This window comes from Tamandua tetradactyla, chromosome 1, assembly GCF_023851605.1.
Source record: "Tamandua tetradactyla isolate mTamTet1 chromosome 1, mTamTet1.pri, whole genome shotgun sequence".
Classification (NCBI taxonomy): domain Eukaryota; kingdom Metazoa; phylum Chordata; class Mammalia; order Pilosa; family Myrmecophagidae; genus Tamandua; species Tamandua tetradactyla.
The window spans coordinates 216,356,157-216,379,119 of NC_135327.1; positions in this window are offsets into that span (position 1 = coordinate 216,356,157).

A 22,963-nucleotide genomic window follows, 5' to 3' on the forward strand; every position below is an offset into this window, starting at 1 on the left:
TAACTTTAAGCTTCTAACCTCTGAAATTTATAAATTCTTGTAGCTTAAGCCAACTCATGGCAAACTAAGTTAGCTATGTACATTATTTCTCCAGTTAATTCTCATTTCAATTTAACAAATATTCCTAGAGCTTCTAAGAGAGTTGTGGTCTCTGCCTTCAAGGAGCTTTTACTTCTGTAGTAAAAAATTAAAATGCAGAATGTAGTGTTTCAGGATATAGAGAAGCAATATGCCGTTGGAACCTAGAGGATGGAATTAGTTCAATAGAGGGCAGATGGGTAGGCCAGGGAAGGCTGCTTAGAGGAGGTAGCATTGAACTGGGCCTTGAAGGGTAGGTGGTTCTTCATGGAGCCCACAGATGTGGAGAAGGCCATGAGGCAAAGGCAGGGTAGGCCTGGGGAGTCACTGGCATTTTGGTTTGGCTCAAGTACAAGTTGAGTGAGAGAGAGCATAGAATTAGAAAGGAAAATTGAAGCAATGTCATTAAAAGTCTTTATGCCAGGCTAAGAGGTTTGAACCTTTGTAGATAAAGGGGAATGGGTAAAAAATTTTGAGTCAATAAATGCCCAAGCTTCAAATCTGTAAGCCGTTCTTGGCACTCAGATTCTAAATCTATGTTTTTAATGTCTTTAGAATCAACCCAATTCTTTCCATACTTAAGCTCACCAACAGTCTGTTCCTGGAAGATTTCCAGTCTCCATACTCCCTTGCTACTGTGGCTTCCAATGTATTTCCCTCCACTAGCCAGCCTGGTCTTTCTAAAAGTTCAATTCCAATCATGGTAATCTGCTTCAAAACTTTCAAGAGATTCCTGTTACCCCTGGGTTAAAGGCAGCATTCTCTTAAAATTATACACTTGTTTTTTTTCCCCATTCTGGTCTCCTGCCACCCTGTTGGCTATACTGAACATTTTTTTTCCAAAGAGAGAAAGAGTTTATTACTAGGCATGCAGTAGGAGAGCAGATGGCCTATGGGCCCAAAATCTGCAGGGAGACTTCAGTCTCCTTAACTGCAGTAATTCTGATAGTTTTATTAGAGAAAGTGATAGGCAGGGTTTAGGATAATGAACACAGTGGCCCCAGATGATGTAATTAGAGGTGATTTAATTGTTAAGTGTGCACAGATTGATTATATGCTTAGACAAGGTATGTAAGAAAATGGCAGAATGAGGTATAGGTGACTTGTAGGTTAGAGTCTAAGCTACTGTGCATATCAGGCAGGCCCATTTTGGTTAGATCCATTCTTGGTTATCAAGATAACTTTGGACTTTGGGTGGTTAGTCTGACCCAAGGCCCTTCATTAATAAACATTAGGGGCTGTCTTTAGTGATTATAAGACTCTAAAATTGAAAAAGTGGATAATTGGGTACAAATAAAGGTTAGTCATAAGGTTTTTATAATCACAGGAGCAGAAGATAAGGGCTATTCAATCATTATCAGAGATCAAGGCAGTTGGAGTACAATTTAGAGATTTCAGTTATTCCCCACTGTCTACTCCAATATACCAGAAAGCAAAAAGGAATATCTATTTAATAATTCAGCAGTCAAAATCATCCCTTAAATCCTGATTTCTCGATTATAGTTCCTCTCTCTCATTTGATAATTATCTCTCAAATTATCTCTTGAGGGATATCTGGGCAACCACTCTTCTAACTGCTTCAAAGCTGGAAAGAGGTGTTGTTAATAAGGGGCAAGGGTATGAAATTGTGAAACAGTTGTTGTTCTTGGAGAGTCCAGTATTTCTGTGTTTCAGAGCTTCTCTGGCATTAGAACAATCTGAAGGTTTTAAGTCTCTGAAAAACAAATTAAGTAAAATTTTATAGAGCCCAGGGTTTCTTTCAGGGTTTCTAGGAATACTATTGGTTGGGGTTTGCCATACTGTAGCAGTCTGCAATATGCTGCCAGTGCCAGGCTTACGTCCCTGGAAATAATGTCCCATATAGGGAGGAAGCTGAACCATTTTTAATTCTGCAAACCCTTTCTCAATGGGAATGCCCTCCCTCCTCCACATGTCATCTGTATTAATCCTACAGGGCATTCATGGTTCAGCTCAAGAGTCACCTCCCAGGAAGTCTTCTGATTCTCACTCATCCTTCTGCTTCTTCAGCTCTCCATGCTTCCTGCTATCTCAGCACTAAGCATACAGTATTGAAATTGTCTGTGATTTATTTGCCTCTGGCCTTTGGTCTTATTTTAGCATCTGTGTCCCCAAAGAGCAGGTTGTTAGGGACAAATAAAGTTCTCCAAAAAAAAATTAATGGTCACTTCTTCTTTTGATTAACTGACCTCCCCTGGCCTGCACTTCCCCCAAACATTTGAGGCACGGCAGTATGTTCTGGACAAATTATTTGCCCGTTTTCTTTTTTTCCTCCCTCTCATTGTCTTTCTGTCCCTAATTCTGTCCAAAGAGCCATCTGTGGTATAGTGGAAAGTGTAGGTACAAAGTTGTTTTTAAAAGCCCAGAGCAAAACAACAACTGTTAACTTTAGTTGCCTTAGGGGAGTAGGATGATAGATGGCATTTTATTGTTCTCCTCCTCTGTATTTATCAAATTTACTGCATTTTGTAATGGCGGGGAAAAAAAACAATCTTTTTTTTTTTTAAGTAAGCAAAAGTACCAGACTAAGACTCAATGAGCTTGGTATAGATGCAGAATAACAGCGTAGTATGGATAGTAAACTATCATTTATATATATATATATATATACACACACACATATATATAGCATAGAAACAAACATTTGTAAAATATCTTTGGAAGGATATATAAGAAATGAATAATGTGATAATCTCCGTAGAGGAGAACTAAGTGGCTAGGGGCATGGGTGGGGAGACTCTTTACTCTACCCTTAAGTACATTTTGAATTTTGAGCTTCATGAATATATTACTGTATTACTTTGTTGATGCTGCCGGAAAACAATATGCCAGAAATGGACAGCTTTTTAAAAGGGAATTTAATAAGTACAAGTTTATAGTTCTAAGGCTGAGAAAATGTCCAAGTTAAGGTGCCAACAAGAGTTTCCCTTCACTCAAGAAGGCTGATGCTGTCTGGAACCCCTCCGTCAGCTGGGAAGGCACGTGGCTGGCATCTGTTGGTCCTTGTTCCTGTTCCATTGCTTCCAGCTTCTGATGTCAGTGGTTTCCTCTCTAAGTGTCTGTTGGCATCCACTTAGCTGCTCCAGGATAAAACGTTGTGTTTCATCTCTTAGCTTAGTGTGCTGGCTTGAATCTGTGGTGTACCTGAGAAAAGCCAAGTTCTTCAATCCTCATTCAATATTGTGGGGTGGAATCTTTTTTATTGTTTCCATGGAGATAGACTCACTCTGTTGTGGGAGGTAGCTTTTGATTAGATGGTTTCCATGGAGATATGTCTCCACCTATTTTCAAGGTGGGGTTGCTTACTGGAGTCCTTTAAGAGGGAACCATTTTGAAAAAAGCTTTCGAGCCCACACAGCCAGAGACCTTTGGAGATGAAGAAAGAAAACACCCCTGGAGGGAGCTTCATGAAACAAGAAGCAGGGAGAGAAAGCTAGCAGATGTCCCCATGTGCCCTCCCAGCTGAGAAAGAAACCCTGAACTTCATTGGCCTTTCTTGAGTGAAAGTAACCTCTTATTGGTGCCTTAATTTGGACATTTTCATGACCTTAGAACTTTAAACTTAAAACTTAATAAATTCCCCTTTTTAAAAGCCTTTCTGTTTCTGATATATCACATTCTGGCAGCTTACTAACTAGAACACTTAGCCATCTGCCAGGGCAGAGATTTCTTCTCTTTAAGTTCTGGCTATTTCTGTGAGTTCTTGCTTAACACTGAGGCTATTTCTGTCTTGATCTCCAAACATCTATGTTGGCTCTTTGTTGGCTCTAGACTTTCTTCAAAATGTTTCCTCTTTTAAATGATTCCAGTAAAATAATCAAGACCCCCACCTTGAATGTAGAGTCACATCTCGTCTAATTAAAAGGTCACACCCATAATTGGGTATGCCACATCTCCATGGAGATAATCTAATCAAAAGTTTCTGTCCTACAATAATGAATCAAGATTATAAGAAATGGCTGCCCCCACAAGATTGAATCAGGATTAAAACATGGCTTTTCTGGGGTACATGATGTTTTCAAACTGACACAATTTCCTTGTCAAAAAGTGTGAATAAAAAAGACCTGAGCTTGTATTCTAGCCCTAAGATAACTTCTGAAACCTCACTTTTTCCAGCTATAAAATGGAAAAAATAATATGCTTCCCAGGGTTATTGCAAGATGTAAATGATATATGAAAGTGTCTTTTGTAAAATTGGAGCCACCAGAGAAAGGTGAGGAATTGCCCTCTGCCCTTCTAATTCCCCCAGCCCTTCTTCCTTCCCACTGCTTCTGGTCCTCTAAATGAAGCTGTCAAGGCCAAATCCTGTGCCTGCCAACATATCCCCCAACGGAATTGCCTTGCTTGGCACTCTGCCCATTGGAACACAGCTAATAGCATCAAGGAAAAGCCATACTTCTAGGATCTGGGCATTTCAAAGCAGCCAAACAGCTCTTTTTGTTTTCTCAGGCTTTCAGCTTGCCAGCTATTTCCACACATTAGAAATATTTTGGGTCAGCACTACAGTTTGCATCCATAGCAGATTCATTTTGTTTCATGACTACTTCCTTATAATAGCTCTGGGGAAAACAGCATTGGGCCTTGTCCCAAACCATGCTCCTGGCATAGCAAGCTACATTCAAGATGGTGTCTTTGGGTAGTAATTGTCAAAGAAGTCAACATCTCCTGAAACTTACTAGGGTTTGGTTTGGAGAAAGGGGGGACTGTTTGGGTTAATTTTCTGAATAGTTGTCATCACCATGACCTTCAAGTTCTTTCGGGCAAGAGGAAAAGCTTAATTTATCATATTCCTGCCTATCTGAGTAACCCTACTTTCCTCAGCAGCCCTGTAGTTTTTTTCTCCTTTATATGGATATTTATTGAGTGTTAATGAGAAGCATGATGCTGAAACAGGTACTTTCTTAATTGCCTGTGACAGGGTTGCCAACTTTAGCAAATAAAAATACAGGATGCCCAGTTAAATCTAATTTTCAGATAAATAAGGAATAGTCTTTTTGTATAAGTATGTTGCATGCAATATTAATCTAAAATGTAGATTTAACTGGGCATCCTGTATTTTATCTGGCAACCCTACCATTAAGGACACTAGCAGAATCCTCTTTAGCTTCTACAGAGGAGACAAGAGGACCTTATCTGTTGCTCTGGGCTCATCCTATCCCCTTAAACCATCCCTCCACCCCTAGAACATAAGATCAGAACCTGAAAGGGACAAGGTCCCAACAGGTTTGCATCATTCATATTCTCTCTCCTGAGCACCGTGCCATACCCACCTAGCATTCCACTTCCAAAACTATTCCTACACTCTTGTTTTGTGTCTTATCTCCATGTTCTTCTGTAGGTTCCCACTCTGCCTGGACCTGATGATTACCCCATGCTGCCATCTTACTCCCTCCTCATCTGCAGTTTCTCCTTAAACTTCCTCTGTGTCCTCTTGGAGGAATGATTCAGCCTTGATTCAGTGCTGCCCTGAGACCCAGCTCTTGTTCTGAATCCTCTGAATCCTGCTCTCACCAGATTTGTCTTGTTCCCTTAAGAGGGTTCTACCTGTTGCCTTGGCATCAGGATCCAGCTCAAAAAGGTACTGGTAATAAATACTACCAGCCTGGAGGTCACATTTCCACAAAGTCAGCCACTGTCATTGAAATCCTATTATCCAAAACCATGAGTGGATACCTAAAGCAAGAGTGAGCATGCAAACCTGCCTAAGTCCCAACACCAGGAATCAATCTATTGATAGAATAAATCTATCTGGGGGTCAGTGATGACTAAGGTGCATTTCCTACAGTTTAATTCTGGTCCAGTAGGTGAATCTCCAATAAATCTGGACCAGAGTTCTCAGACAGAGCTCTGTTGTCCAAGAACAAGGAGTTCAAACTCACTTATAATTCACTTTAGGATGCCAGATACCTGCTGGCTCCCGGGGTTCATCCTCAACCAATGGCTCTGCAATCAATTCAGCTATTGGCTTTGACTTCCTGTATGATTGCCAGTTCTACAGGCTGTGCAATAAGACCCCAGGATTTCCTTTAAAACAGAGGCTGGGGAGGAGTGACTATAGCTCAGTGACAGATTTCTCTCCTGCCATGCTGGAGACTCAGGTTCGATTTCTGGTGCCTGCCCATGCAAAAACAAAACAAAGCAAAAATAAAAAACAAACAAAGACCAGGTGAATGGGCCCATCGTACTACACAATGGCCACTAACCTTGTGATGTCTAGTTTTATGCTTCCTTTGTTTTGTTTAGGCCAGAGGACATAGAATAATGACCTCTGGGCCAAATGCAGTCCATGGTTGGGTATTTAAACAAACACTAATGTCACTAAGAAATAAAAATCAGGAAGCACTACACAAAAATCTAGGCCTTTATTTTGTAACCATAGTTCTGGCTTTGCTTTCTGTTAAATTTTGTAATAGTGGCCATTCTACTCAATATGAAATGGTATTTCATTGTGGTTTTGATTGCATTTTCCTAATGGATAATAACATTGAGCATCTTTTCATGTGCTTATTGGCCATTTGTATATTTTCTATGGAGAAATGTCTATTCAAGTTATTTGTCCATTTTAAAATTGTGTTGTTTATCTTCTTGTTGTCGAGTAGTAGGATTTCTCCTAATAAATTCTGGATATGAAACCCTTATCAGATATATGGTTTCTAAATATTTTCTGTCATTCTGTAGGTTGTCTTTTTTTTTTTCACAACTGACTTTTTAAAAAATTTTTTGTGAAAAAAGAACCTATATACCCAAAAAAAGCAATAAATTTCAATGCACGGTACCACAATTAGCTGTAGAGCAGATTTCAAAGTTTGGTATGGGTTAATTTTCACAATTTTAGGTTTTTACTTCTAGCTGCTCTAAGATACTGGAGACTAGAAGAAATATCAATTTAATGATTCAGCAGTCATATTCATTTGTTAAATCCTACCTTCTCTCTATAACTCCCATCACCTTTGATCTTTCTGTCCCTCTCCTTAGGGATATTTGGGCAATGGCCACTCTAACGTTTTCATGTTGGAAGGCACTGTCAATAATATGGGGTATGAAGATGGAACTAGATGAAATTCTGAAGAGGCTGGGCCCTCTAGGTTTCAGGACTTATCTGGTCCAGGGACCCATCTAGAGATTGTAGGTTTCTGGAAAGTTACTCTAGTGCATGGAGCCTTTGTAGAATCTTATATGTTGCCCTAGGTGTTCTTTAGGATTTGCTGGAATGGTCCTGGTTGGGGGTTGGCAGGTTATGATAGGTAGCAATGTCTAACTGCAGCTTGCATAAGAGCAACCTCCAGAGTACCCGCTCGACTCTATTTGAACCCTCTCTGCCACTGATACTTTATTACACTTCTTCTCCCCCTTTTGGTCAGGATGACAGGTAAACTCAAGGATGGAAGTAACTCAAGTGTCCATCAACCAATGAATGGTGTAGTAGTTAGGTTCAGGTGTCAACTTGTCAAGGTGATGGTGCCCAGTTGTTCTGTTTCTGTGGACTTAAATCATCAGCATATGAATTTCATCTGTGGTTGAACTGGCTAAGGGGCGTGCCTTCCACAATGAATGTCATTTAATTAAATTAGCTGGAAGCTTAAAAGGAGGAGTCAGAGAGAGCTCAACAGCTTAGCATACCTCAGGGTTCAGAGTGAACATAGACCCAGATGTTTTGAGATGCAGAGAGCAAATACCCTGGGGAAAGCCATTTGAACCCAGAGGCCAGGAGAGAAGGCCAGTAGATATTGCTCTGTGCCTTCTCGTGTGACAGACGAGCTCATATGAAAGCTACCTGCCTTTCTTCTGAAGAGCTATAAATTTGTAACTAAATAAATCCCCTCTATAAAAGCCAGTCCATTTCTGATGTAGTGCATTCCAGCAGCCTTGGCAAACTGAAACAAATGGATAAATAAAATGTGGTATATACTTATAATGGAATATTATTCAGCTGTAAAGAGGAATGCAGTCCTGATGCAGGTGACAACATGGATGAACTTTGAGGACATTGAGTGAAATAAGCCAGACAAAAAAGATAAATATTGTAGGACCTCACTGAAATGAACCAATTATAATAACCAATTATAAAAAAGCTAGAGTCTAGAATATAGGTTACCAGGGATTGAATGGGGGTAAAAAATGGGTAGCTGATGCTTAATTTGATGCTAAATTTTTATCTTGGTTGATTGTAAATGTTTTAAAATGGGAGGTGGTGATGGTAGCACATTATTGTAAGTGTAATCAATAGTGCTGAATTATGTTTGCAAATGTGATTGAAAAGGGGAGGAAGTTTTGTCTTATGTATGCTACTAGAAGGAAAGCTAGAAGACAAAACATGGGACTGTATAACACAGCGAACCCTGTTGTAGATGATGGAGTGGGGTTTGTACAAATATAAGAATGTTCTTTCATGAATTATAAAAGATGTATGATGCTATTGCCTATTACGAGGTGTTAATAATAGGATGGCCTGTGGTGTAAAAATACCCGGTATTAACTACGGACTACAATTAGCAGTCATATTTTAATATTCTTTCATTAATTGTAGCAACATAGGTACCACACTAATGTAAAGTGTCAACAATAGGGAGGTATATAGGAACATTGTAGTTTTTCCATGCCTTTTTGTAAACCTACAACTTCTGTAATTAAAAATAAAATAACAGTTTTTTTTTAATATTATGTTAAGTGAAAGAAAGCAGACCCCAAGTATTACATTTTATGATTCCATTTATATAAAATGTAAATGTAAATAAATCCATAGAGAGAATTAGATTGTGGTTATGTAGGGCTGGAGAAGGATAGAGGGATTGAGAGGTGACTGTAAGGGGTATGAGGTTTTTCCTGTAGGAGAAATGAAAATGTTCTAAAATTGATTGTTATGTTGAATGCACAATTCTGTGATTATACAAAAAGCCAGTGATTCTATACTTTGGGTGGGCTGTGTAAATATATCTCAATAAAACCGTTTTTAAAAAGTTATAAAATCTACCATACATTAAAGAAAAAGGTCTGCTTTTTACTTCATTAGCTTGTGTTTCATTTGACTTTGAAAGCGTGCCAACGTAATACTTCGACAATTTTTAAGACTCAATAAAAAAATTAAAATTAATAAAAACAATCAGTAAATATTTGAAGCCTAAAAGAAAATAAAAGAAATTGGGAGCCCTGCAAACTATATAACTCAGTCTATACCATTGACTTTTATAATTTTTTGAGAGTATATGAAACAGTCCATATAAATCTATGGAAGTTAAGGGTCTATGGTGCCAGATTAGCTGCTATCATCTTCTTTTAAGAAAATTCAGTTCTAGATTTTTGTCTTAGTATGTATTACTGCCTACCTTGTGATTTTTCTTCTTGTATTATATGGAATAAAAGCTGGAGAGCCCCTTTAGAACACTGAAACTGGGTCCTAATTCCTTCTTTGCCACTCACCATCTGTGGCACCTGGGGCAAATTGCCAAAAAGTTCTCATTCTTGATGTGAACTGCCGAATCGGCTGGAACATTTGGAAATAAGATCATCTTTGCTTAGAAAACTAAGCAAATGGAAATACAAAATAATTTAAGCAGACAACTTAAGCAAATGGAATATAACTAAGAAATATAAGTTATTCTTATGGAAATACCTGCAGTACACTGCCCCACTCAACAGTTAATGTTTACATAGAATAATATAAAATGGGCAGTTAATGTACAAACATATTGGACAGATGAAGGAGGGAAAATCGGAGTAGGTAGTCATGTTAAGATCATAAAATCCCTTAAGGAAATCAACTGATACAGAAATTGGTATTTACAATTGATATACTCCAGAAGCACCGGCCAAAGTGTTGTTGCTGGGATTGGGGCTCAGTGTAGGGCAGGGACTCCTGGTTTTCATTATAAGCCTCTGCTCCTTGATGGCCCAGGCTCTGTGTTGAGGTAGGAGAATCCACCTAGCTTGGTTTTTTTCTTAAGAAGAAAGGAGCTCACCAAGGAAAAAAAATATATATATATATATATATCTCCATGAGTCTTTGGGAGGTCTAAAGAGAGAGACTCCAGACTGAGCTGCCACAAGTGGTTCTTGGAACTGGGTGGAGCCCACCCAGGGAGCCACGGCCTCCAGGAGCCTCTGCCTCCAGCATCAGCAGCCGCTGTCCACCGCCGCAGCTGTCATCACAGACCACGCTCCTCGGCCACGCCTCCCACCACCAAAATGGAGACCCCGCACCTTGCGTCTTGCCCCATTTACTCAGCTCCAAATCCAAGGCAGACAGAGGTCCATTTAATGAGCAGACACGGACACACGTTCCTGAATCTCAGCAGTCCTGGTGGCTGGGAACTGTAATATTTTAAAACACTCTGTTGGGAAGGTGGGTTTATGCTATGTGGAACTGTTCAAAAATATATATTTTTTAAACAAAGTACATAGATCGCTTTGATAAAAAAGTGAAAACAATAAAAAAGAAAGGAAAAGGACTTTGTGATCTTTAATTAGTGCCAACTTCCAGCAGTGACACTTCTGTTTTACAGGATGTGTTGGCATTTTCATGTGGGGTAGGTGGAAAATTATCTGAAGGTTTGGTTTTTTCTTACTCCTTCACTTTAAGGGATGCAGGGTAGCCATCTTGCAGGCTGGAGTTAAACAGAGGGCAGGTCATAAACTATGTCTTTAATCAGGAAAAGCAACTGAAAAGGCAGTGCCTTCTTCCCCAGGGTCTTATTACAAGCTCACACTCCCCAGCCTCCTCCCCTTCCCTAATCCCCTGAAAATCCAGATCTGTATCAACCTTTGCAACTCGGGCATCCTAAAAAGCAGTCATGTGGAATTGCACTGTGCCCCTGGTGAGACAGCTGCCTGAGGTTCCTCCCAGGGAAAGGTGTTTCATAAAAGAAGGAAGAAGTTGTGCACTCAGAAGTCGCCTATTTATGTGGGGTGGGGGGGCTAAACAAAAATGCCTCCACCCTCTTTCTAAGCATGGTGTTTGGTGAGAGAACCTCTGTAATGAGCAAGCCCTGGAGTGCAAAGGAACACACTAGGGCTGGGAAGAAAGGATCATTCATTGCAGGAATCTCTCCGAGGTGGAGGTGACATCGCCCGTGGGGGAGCCCCTATAACCTATGAAAACTAACCGACTCATAAAGAAAGCTGCGGAACACAGAGGGAAGCCCACGAGGGGCTGCAGGAAAGTTTTAAATGAAATCTGCAGGGCAAGGAAGGACTTTTCAAAACAAATTTCACATTTAAGTTTTGAAAGTCACCACTTAAAAAAATCATATCAAGAATACTGATAAATGGGGACTACCATACAGTATCAACTCCATAATCATTCCGAATTGCAAAAATAGCAGCAAAAAAAATGTTTCTTCTTTCTCTCCTGATTGATTTTCTAACTAGCCTCACTTTGGCGCTAGGAATGTAGAGTTGTTGCCCCTCTCCCAAAGGGGCACAGGGGCTGACTTCACTCCGGTTATTCTTTCATTCAACAAAGTGAATCCCAGGTAAGTTTGTCACTGATGTGGGTTGCGTTTTATCTAACGGATAGTACATTGGAAAGAACTGCTTCCATAGTGAAAACCTCGCTGCAAATTCTGCAAACTGCTCCTTTTAAGAAAGAAAAAGACAGGGAGGGGGAGACCGAGGTTGTGCCTCTTTGTGCCCATGGCCTGGCCCCCAGCAAGGAGTGGGGAGCCCTGGATAAGGGACCCAGATGTCACACAGGCAGCTGGAGGCTGGGGCTGCCCTGGGAGCCAGGCCTGAGTTCGCGGCCCCTGCACAGCCCAGGAGGGGGGGTCTGCCTGCCCTGCTTAGAAAGACATCGCCCCCCACCCCCGCCTAATTTCCACTCTCATCGCCTTGGAGGAAATGCGGCTCCAAAAGAGGAAGCCCCTCCCCGGGGAAGCCCTGGGCTCTGGGTACCCCGGGGCAGGGCTGGCCTTGAAAGTCAAGGAGAGGGGAGAAGGAAGAGCCTGCAGGAGTGAGGGGACAGCCTGAGGAGGGATCAAAAAAGATTTTTTTCAAATGAGAAACAGTGAACCCCTAAAGCAAGGTTGGGGCCTGGGGGTGCATGTATCTTTCACCAGGGTTCTCCACACTTACCCTAATTGACTGGCTTTTCACGATAAGACTTCTCAGGTTTTGCAGTGAGCTGTTGGGTCAGCACCGTTCTGAGGGTAACAACAACAGCAAAAGCCAATAAGAAAGCACTGCACCTGTGGGTCCTTCCAGGTGGCTGAGAGCGGGGGGGAGAAAGCAGGGTCTCCGCTGGCCTGGTAGACAATGGCACTGAGAAAATAAATGTGCCCTGAGACCCCCAGCTACGGGGTAGAGTGCTGCATCTCGATCGCCTGCGTCCTTTCTCCTTTCCTCCTACCCCGCCCCTGCCTTGCTCAGGTCCCCCAAAGCCAAATCCAACACGAGTGACAAAGGTGACCAGCTTACAGATATGCAGCTGGGGGGGGGGGGGCGGGGTGAACGAGATTTTCAAGTCACCCTGGAGTCCCAGCCCTGTTCCTGCCACTTGCCGAGTGGCTGCATCGATGACCCCAGTCGGGATTTTAGGACACCCCCAGGTGTCTTTAATTATTTGCCAGGGCACTTGTGAAATTCTGAAAATAAAGCATTTTGATTCCCTGAACTTCAGAAAATGAACCCCCACCTTGTCCTCTCTAACGGCAGGCCCTTTCAGAGGGGAGAGGGATTGTGAAATCCAGCAGCCAAAACCCACTGGCCCCATCCCAACAGGCTGGCCACAGCAATCAAAACACCTCCTGGGACGTGCGCAGGGCTTGGCAGCGTCCATAGCACGCTCTGGGTACTGGGTTAGCGACTAAACGCGTCAATCCTTACGAAAGATGCCTGTCCCCGCCCCAGCATAGCCCTAGAGGTAGAAATCGAAACGTGTCTGTCCTTGGGCACAAAGCTACGGCTGTGGAGTGGCAGCTCCTCTGTGACATTTCAGTGTCTGTCCCCAGCTGGCAGAGGCTTTGACCGTGGACAGCAGTCACGTGGTCGGGGCCACAGTTAGGGTGACAGGGGGATGTCGGGTCACAGCCACAGAGAGAGGAAGGGAAGACAACTCCAGGCTGGCTTTCCCTGCAGCTGGTGGGTAGATTGAAAGTCCCTGGCAGTGCCCTGCTGCTTGCCTGGCCCCTGGGGAAGCCGCCCCAGCGCTTCCGGGCTCTGTCGCCAGCACAGATCTGGACAATGACCCGTTCTCTGTTCTATCATGGGAAAGCGAAGTCATCAAACTATATTAAGTGGCTCTTTTCCTTGTTGTCCTTGGGGAGGTGGCCAATGTTCCAGGGGGTCCTGGGAGGCTGGGTGAAGAACCCCTGCTGGGAGAAGGTGGGTGGCATTTGAGTGAGTGTGTGGGGCAAGCTTGCTGGCGACCTCCTCCTGCCCCGGGGAAGTCAGGAGAGCAGAGCAGGTCCATGCCCAGCTGGGGAGTGAATGGCCCGTAAGGGCAGCTCCCCCTGCGCCCCCCCCCCCCCCCCGCTGAGGACAGCACTTCCGGAAAGCTGTTCGGAGTCCTTCCCTCGGGGTACACAGAGCATTCCACACCTGAATTCACAGCCAAAGCAGAAAGGAAAAGGAAGCTGCTCCCCAGGCTCCTGGCTCCCCAGGGCTGCTCTCCTGCCTTTCCCAGTCTGGCACCTGGGGTTAAAATCCCCTGAACCTGGGAGGGGTTTCCTGGAAGTGAACATGGCACTTGGGGATTAAAAGAGCAATTCACCTTGAGTAGGTTGCAGTGCAGAGATGTCCCACAGTCTAAGTAAGTTGCTAATAGAAAGGTTTTGTAGTTTTTTACAGTTTGCAAAGTGCTTGAGCAAATATTAATTCATTTAGACATCCAGATAGCCCTGGGAGGCAATGTTCTTGTACTGAGGAGTCCCACCACTCAGTGGCCAACTCTTAGCTAAGTAACTGTTAGCAGCTACTCTCCATGGCGGGGAGAGCCAGGGACTCCCTTTCTCTGTTTTGCAGATGAGGAAATGTGAGGTTAGTAAGTAATAGAACTAGGAAGCAGTGAGGCCCACACTGAAAGCCAGGTCTGTTTTATTCCAAAGCCCCAGCTCTCAACCAACCTGGTGTAAATATCAAAACTGGGCTGTCCTCAGAGAAGCAAAAGGATACTCTCCTGGGGGAGCTTAAGTGCAGTTGCATCCATAATAGGTTGCTATTTACACTTTAAAGCGACATTGTAGAAATCAAAGAAAATAAACACGTTAAAAATTGAAATAATATTTCTTCTGGACACAAAATTTGGAGAGGTTCAGGAAGGCCCCTTCTGCGAAATGAGCAAAGCTCTTCTGTCCCCTCCCCTTGCCTCTGGCACCGCACCCCCACCCCCACCTCCCCCCTCCCCCGCTCAGTGCCTGGACCCCCTTAGCTGACTCCCAGGCCCGAGGCAGTGTGCTCTGTTCGCTCCTTGTGGTTGTGATGACCGTCGTGGACAGGATGGCCCAGGGACCATGAGAAGGACAGTAACTGAGCGAGTGGCCAAGTTCAGAGGGAGGGAGGGCTCAGACCGACCAGAAACTGTTGGTAAAAAGTATAGTTTATGAGGTTTTGGGCATCTGTCTCCAGAAATCTAGTCCAACCGGCATATCAGATGTCAAAGAATGGATTAGAGTTGAAAATATAAACGTGCACATGATAGCTATAATTCACAGGACTATGTGTATGACGTTCACACATACTATGCACAACCGTACAATTTTCCAATTCATAGCGGAAAATAATTCTGCAAATGGAAATTTTGACCATCCTATGGACTGCAGATAGCCAACACATACACCCAGATCTACTCCTAGAATTTGCCACAGTTTATTGGTATTTTGGGGATCACAGCTTCACTTTATCAATTCAAGGTCTATTTATTTAGCTACTTTATTATTTTATATTTTACTCTGGAAAAGTAGAATTTTAAAGTCTTTAGAATAGAAAAAAACATTATAGAAAAATCTTTATTTTCTCTTTAAGTCAACCATGTATATATGCTTTTAGTTTATTTCAATATTTTTATCACGTGTAGTCAGATCTGAATACAAAAGAATCGTCCTTTGCTAGGTCATTATACACGGTATAGAAAATGATGCCCATCTGCATCCACACTGACATGCAATTACAAAAGGTAAAATCTGGGATCTAGATTCTAATATTATACTTCATTTTCTGCAGTTGTATAAAGCAAAAATCTATTTTCACTTGGGAAATGGGATACATTTAAAAAATCCAATGTAAAGATGCGATTAGTTGTCATTATGTCACATCAAACACTGAAGAATGCTCTTGATGCATTATTTTATTTTGCTCATTTATTGGCTTCCATACCAGGTTTCAGTGGAAGGAAAGTATTTGGACATCACTTGACCAGGAATCGTGCACCATGTATTCTATAAACGTACAAGAGTCAGGAATGGTCTCCAGATTTCAATTTTTCTGTTTATATCTTAGCAGTTGGCTACACATAAAGTGATATTGTTCATCACCATATATATCATTTTATGATGATTAGGGCAAGTCCACTTTGCTTAGTGTCTCTAGGTGGTTTATATGCTTTTGTTATGAGGGAATCTGGAAGATGCTATGTAAATAATTTCTTGACTAAATTGACAGCAACTTCATCCTTCCAGTTGTTCAGGCCAAAAAACTTTGGAATCATTCATGACTCTTCTCTTCATTTCACATCCTAGATCCAAACCCACCAGGAAATCCTTTTGGCTCGATCTTGGGAAATGAATGCAGAATCTGAGCACTGCTCACTGCACCCAGTACCGTCCTGGAACAAGGTGCTAGACTAGTGGATTGGCCCTGATGTAGTCTCCCTGCTCTCCCGGGGGCATTTTCCTTCTTCATCTCCAAAGGTCTCTGGCTGTGTGAGCTCTGGTAGTTGTCGTGGCTATCTCATTGTCCCTAAAAGGGGACATTCTCCAAAATGTTTCCTCTTTTAAAGGATATCATAAACTAATCAATACCCACCTGGAATAGGTGGAGTCACTGCTCCCTCTAATCAAAGGTTAATACCCACAATTGGGTGCATCACATCGCCATCAAGATAATCTAATCAATATATTCCAACCCACATCATTGGATAGGGATTAAAATAAATGGTTGCTCCCAGAAGATTGGATTGGGATTAAGCTGTGGCTTTTCTAGGGGACATGAATCCTTTCAAACCAGCACAGTGAGAAATAAATGAATCTTTGGAATAGAGGTAAAGGATTTGTCATCTGGTAAGATCACAAAAGAAGGAGGTTGTACCAAAACCTGTGAGGCAGGGAGGGATTGGGAATAGAGAGGACCCATAGGTTGGCTGGACCTTCTCATGTTGTGAATGAGGTTCAGATGAGGCTCAACTCAAGAGAATGAACATTTTAGAATAGAAACCATTTGGTAGAGAAGCACAGGGCAGAGCATCTGATGGGCACATCCAAATAAGCAGAGCCAATCTAGATTTTAGGGGGACAGGGATGGCCTCTTGGAAGAAGCTTCTAAGTTGGGAAGTTTCTGTAGTGAGTTGGGCAAAGGGTGTGAGGTGGGAGTGGGGTAGACTATACCCAGCAGAAAATGTGAGCTCAACACCTTGAGGTGAAGGAGCTCGGAATGGCCCCTGAGCCCTGTACATGGTGAAGAGGAAGCTTTGGGGCCATCGAGAACAGCCCTAACAGAACTTTCTGCAATGATGGAAGCACTCTATGTCTCCTCCATTCAGAATGGCTGCCACCAGCCACAGGCAGCTAATGGGCCCTTCAAATGAGACTAATGTGACTGAGGAACTGAAATTTTAATTTTTTAATGTGAAATTTTATTTTGAAATCATTTTAAACTAACCAGAACATTAAAAAATAATACAAAATCCATAGAAAACTCCATCATACCTCCCACCCAGGTACCTAGTCCACCAACTTTTAAAATTTCGTCATATTTGTCATCTTATTTTATCTATCCAAATACCTACTTATTTATATAACAATTTTCTAAGCAATTAAAAGTAGGTTGAATACATCATTTTCCTTGAGCAAAACACTTCCATGTACAGTTGCTAGGAAGGACAAAAAAATTAACATTAATATAAAGCTTTCATTCTTATATTCCAAGTTTTAAGTCATTCTCATAATGTCATTTTGGGCATTTTCTCCGCCATTATTAGAGCCTATCCAATATCATGTATTGCATTTAGTTATTATTGTCTCTTTAGACTTTTGTTTAATTGTGGAAATACATATTTAAACATGAACTTTCCCATATCAACTGCTTCCAAGCAAACAATTCAGTGAGATTAATCTCATTAACATTGTTGTGCTTTGGTCACCCCCATCCATTACAAAATTTTTCCATCACTCCAAGCACAAACTTTCTACCCATTATTCACTACCTCTTCATTCCTTGTCACCTCCCCTCTTGCCCTTGGTAACTGTACTATACTTTCTTTCTTTTAATACTTTTATTGAGAAATCTTCACACACATATGTCCATATGTGGTGTCTAATCAGTGGCTTACAAGATCATCACATAGTTGTGTATTCATCATCATGATCATTTTTAAAGCATTTACATCACTCCAGAAAAAGAAATAAAAAGAAAAAAGAAAAAACTCATACATTCCATACCCCTTACTCTTCCCTCTCATTGACCACTAGTATTTCAACCTACCCGTTTTTTTTAATCCTTTATCCCCCCCATTTATTTATTTTTATCCTTATTTTTTTTACTCATCTGTCCATATTCTGAATGACAGGAGCATCAGACACCAGGTTTTCACAATCACACAGTCGCATTGAAAAAGCTATATCACTGTACAATCATCTTCAAGAATCAAGGCTACTAGAACTCAGCTCAATAGTTTCAGGTACTTCCCTCCACCCACTCCAATACACCATAAGCTAAAAAGAGATATTTATATAAATCATAAGAGTAACCTTCAAGATAACCTATTGATTCTGTTTGACATCTCTCAGCCACTGAAACTTTATTTTCTCTCATTTCTCTCTTCCCCCTTTTGGTTAAGAAGATGCTCTCAATCCCAGCTCATTACAGGAGTTCTGTCCCACATTGCCAGGGAGATTTACACCCCTGGGAGTCATAGCCCACATAGGGGATGGGCATGAGTTTACCTGCCTAGTTGGCTTAGAGAGAAATGCCACATCTGAGCAACAAAAGAGGTTCACTGGATGCGACTCTTAGGCATAATTATAGTAGGTTTACCTTCTCCTTTGCAGGAATAAGTTTCATAGGCGCAAACCCCAAGATCAGGGGCTTAGCCTATTGATTTGGTTGTCCTGTGAGAATATCAGGAATTCCCCAAATGGGGAAGCTGAATATTTCTTCCTTTCTCCCCAGTCCCCCAAGTGGACTTTGCGAATACTTTTTTATTCACTCCCCGAACTTGAATTTTTAATTTAATGTTAGTTTAAATTTTCACATGTGCTAATGATCATGATATGAGGCAGTGCAGCTCTAGACCCTAATATCCTAACCTAATCCAAGTCACAATTATGCTCATTCATTCCATTTCTTCCATTACTAAGTCCTTTATCAGATTTACTGTCACTAAGAGAAATGGATCTGAGCTCCATTTCTTCTCCAGGTCCTGCCAACAGAGGTTTAACAGCATAAGGCTGAGAGCCAGCCAATAGAGTAGGAGTAGAGTAGGAGTGAGGATCTGATTAAGAACTGGGATTAACATTTATTAAATATATATGGTAAGCAAGACACATATGGTCACATTTTGAAACACACATTATCACCTTTTTTTCCTTCACTAGGGAAGTTGTGGGTTTACAGAACAATCGTGCATAAAACACAGGATTTCCATATACCACCCCACCATCAAGACCTTGCATTGTGTGGAACATTCGTTATAAGTAATGATAGCACATTTTTATAATTATACTATTTTATAATTGTACTATTAATTAATGGTTTAATTTAGAGTTCACTGTTTGTGTACTATAGTTCCATGGATTAAAAAAATTTTTATTCTGTTACTATATATACAATTTAACATTTCCCTTTTAAATCATAATCATATATATATTTCAGTGCTGTTAATTGCATTCACAATGTTGTACTACCATCACCATCATCCATTATGAAAACATTTCCATCCTTCCGAATAGGAACCCTATACATGTTAAGACTTAACTTCCCATTCCCTATCCCCACTCCATCCCCAGGTAAACTATATTCTGGATTTTGACTCTATGAATTTGCTTATTCTTACTGTTTCAAAACGGTGAGATCAAACAATATATGGCCTTTGTGTCTGGATTATTTCACTCAACATGATGTCTTCAAGTTGCATCCAATCCATGTCATTGCAGTAACAGAAATTCATTCCTTTTTACAGCTGAATAACATTCCATTGTATGTATATACCACTTTTTTTTTTTTTTTTAGTTTTTCAATGGTTGATCAATGCTTGGGTTGCTTCCATCTTTTCACAATTGTGAATAATGCCACTGTGAACACTAGTGTGGAAATATCTGTTTAAATCCTGCTTTCAATTCTTTTGGGTCTATACCTAGTAGTGGGATTGTGGGGTCATGTGGCAGCTCTGTACTTAGCTTTCTGAGGAACAGCCAGATTGCTGCACCATCTTACATTGCCACCAGCAATAAATGAGTGTTCCTATTTCTCTGTATGCTCTCCAACACTTGTTGTTTTCCATATTTTTAATAGCAGCCATTCTAATGTGTATGAAATAGTATCTCATTGTTGTTTTGATTTGCATTTCCCTGAGGGCTAATGAAGTTGAGCATCTTTTCATATGCATTCTGGCCATTTGTATACCTTCTTTGGAGAGATGTCTATTCAAGTCTTTTGCACATTTTTAAATTGAGTTATTTGTCATTTCGTTGTTAAGTTGAAGGATCTCTTTATATGTTCTGGAGACTAACTCTTTATCAGATATGTGTTTTCAAATATTTTCTCCCATTGTGTAGATTTCATTTTTACTTTAAAGTCCTTTAAGGAACTAAAATCTTTAATTTTGATTTATCTATTTTTTCTTTCGTTGCTTGTGCTTTGGGTGTAAAGTCTAAGAAAGCATTGCTTAACACATTCTTGAAGATATTTTCTTCTAGGAGTTTTATAGTTCTAGATCTTCTATTAAGATTTTGATGCATTTTGAGTTTATTTTTGTATATGGCATTGTTAGAAAGAAAGCCATACCTGAAGGAGAATAAACACTCACCTGATTGTGGAGAAGAAAAGAGCCTATTCACAATCTTGCAAGAATGGGCACACAACCAAAATATGGCTGGTGCACCAAGCAATAGAATGCCACAGGCTTTATACCCTAAGCCTAGCACACAGGTCCCTCCCCTGTTTCTCTGCTGATTGGATACTCCAGAGGTTATAGCTTATCCAGATAGTATAACTCATTCATATTTTCTGCTGAAGGTTCCCTCTTTTGATTATGCTTACATTTCAGTGACCCTGGCCATTACTTATTTAAACTTGTTTTTTACCTATATAAGGATTTGTTGCCAATTCTATACTTACATCAGAGGACCTACCCTTTCCCTGCCTGGAAGACCTGTCTGAGCTGTTTTGCAGCCCTTTGTTTAGTGAATTCCGTTTCTCTCATCCTGCACTGTCTAGCGTGAAAGCTAAACTTAATTTTATTCTTACAGTATGAGGTAGGGAGTCCTCCTTTTATGTGTAATTGGAGATTCAGTTTTTCCAGCACCATTTGTTAAAGAGACCATTTTTTCCCAATTAAGTAGTCTTTGCCCCTTGTCAAAAATCAGTTGGTCGTAAACGTGAGGGTTGATTTCTGAGTTCTCAATTCTATCCCATTGGCCTGTAAGCTTGTCCTTGTGCCAGTGCCATGCTGTTTTGATTATTGTGGCTTTGTAGTAGTGGTTTTTTTTTGTATGCTGTATGGTACGGTCACATTTCATTCTTTTTCCCTGTGAGTATCCCGTTATTGCAGCACCATTTGTTGAATTCTTTTTGGTTTGTTTGCTTTTTCTTTATTTTGTTTACTTATTTGCTTGTTTTTGAGAAGTGCATGGATGAGGTATTGAACCTGGGTCTTCTGCATGGTAGGTGTGTAGTAAGTTTTAAGATCAGAAAGAGGAAGTCCTCAAACTTCATTCATTTTTTTTTTTAACATTTTTTATTGTGAAATATAACATATATATTTAAAAAGCAATAAATTTCAAAGTACATTTTAACAAGTAGTTTTAGAACAAATTTCAAAGTATGGTGTGGATTACATTTCCACCATTTCAGGAGTGAAATGTGGAAATTCTACTACTAGCTACTTCTAGCTACTCCAAGACACTGGACTAAAAAGAAATATCAATATAATGATTCAGTGGTCATACTCATTTGTTAAATCCTATCTTCTCTGAAACAACTCCTTTTCCTTTGATCCTTTTCCCACTCTTCAGGAATATTTAGTCAATGCCCATTCTAAGCTTCTTCATGTTGCAAAAGGGTGTTAACATTATAGGGTAGGGGGATGCAACTGGTTAATGCTCTTGGAGAGACTAGTAACTCTGGATTTCAGGGCTTCTCTGGCCTAGGAACCATCTGGAGATTATAGGTTTCTGAAAAATAAACTTAGTGAGTGAAAATTCTAAGGTGTCTCAGATAGATACCTGGGTATTCTTCTTCTTTTTAAAGATGGCTTTACCTATTCAGGCCCCTTACATGTAAATTTGATGATTGGTTTTTCCATGTCTGCAAAGAAGGTTGTTGGAATTTTTATCTGGATTGCACTGAATCTATAAATTGCTTTGGGCACTATTTACATCTTAATGATATTTAGACTTCCATTCCATAGACATGGAATATTCTTCTATTTATTTAGTTCTTCCTTCATTTATTTTAGCAGTGTTTTGTAGTTTTCTGTGTATAAACCCATTGCATATTTGGTTAGATTTATTCTTAGCTATTTTGTTCTTTTAGTTTCTATCACAAGTATTATTTTTTTCTTGATGTCATCTTCTGATTGTTTGTTATTTGTGTATAGAAATAGTACTGATTTGGGGATGTTGTTCTTGTCCCCTGCCATTTTGCTGTATTCATTTATTAGCCCTAAAAGCTTTATTGTGGATTTTTCAAGATTTTCTTTATATAGGATCATACCATCTGCAAATGGAAATTTTTACTTCTTTCTTTTCAATTTGGATGCTTTTTATTTCTTTTTCTTGCCTAAATGCTCTGGCTAGAACTTCCAGCACAGTATAGAATAATAGTGGTGACAGTAGGCATCCTTTTCTCATTCTTGATCTTAGAGGGAGAGCTTTCAGTCTTTTACTATTAAGATGGATGTTAACTGTGGGCTTTTTATAATGCCCTTTATCATGTTAAGGAAGTTTCCTTCTATTCCTGATGTTCTAAGTGTTTTTATCAAGAAAGGTGCTAGATTTTTCCATATGAATTTTCTGTATCAATTGAGATGATCATATGATTTCTTTCTTTCATTCTGTTAATGTGGCATATTACATTAATTGATTTCCTTATGTTGAACTATGCTTGCATACCAGAGATGAATCCCACTTGATCATAGTCTATAATTTCTTTACTGTGCTGCTGGGTTCAGTTTGCTAGTGGATGTTTGCAGTTATATTCATAAAGATATTGGATTGCAGTTTTCTTTTCTTGTGCTATCATTAGCTGGTTTTGACATGAAGGTGGTGTTAGCCTTGTAGAATGAGTTAGGGAATATTCCATCCTCTTCAGGTTTTTGGGCAGAGTTTAAGCAGAATTGGAGTTAAGTCTTCTTGGAATATTTGGTAGAATTCCCCTATGTACCATCTGGTCCTGGGCCTTTTTTTGTTGGGAGGTTTTTGATAAATTGTTCAATCTCTTTACTAATAATTGGTTTGTTGAGAACTTCTATTTTGTCTTGAGTCAATGTAGGTAGTTTGTATGTTTC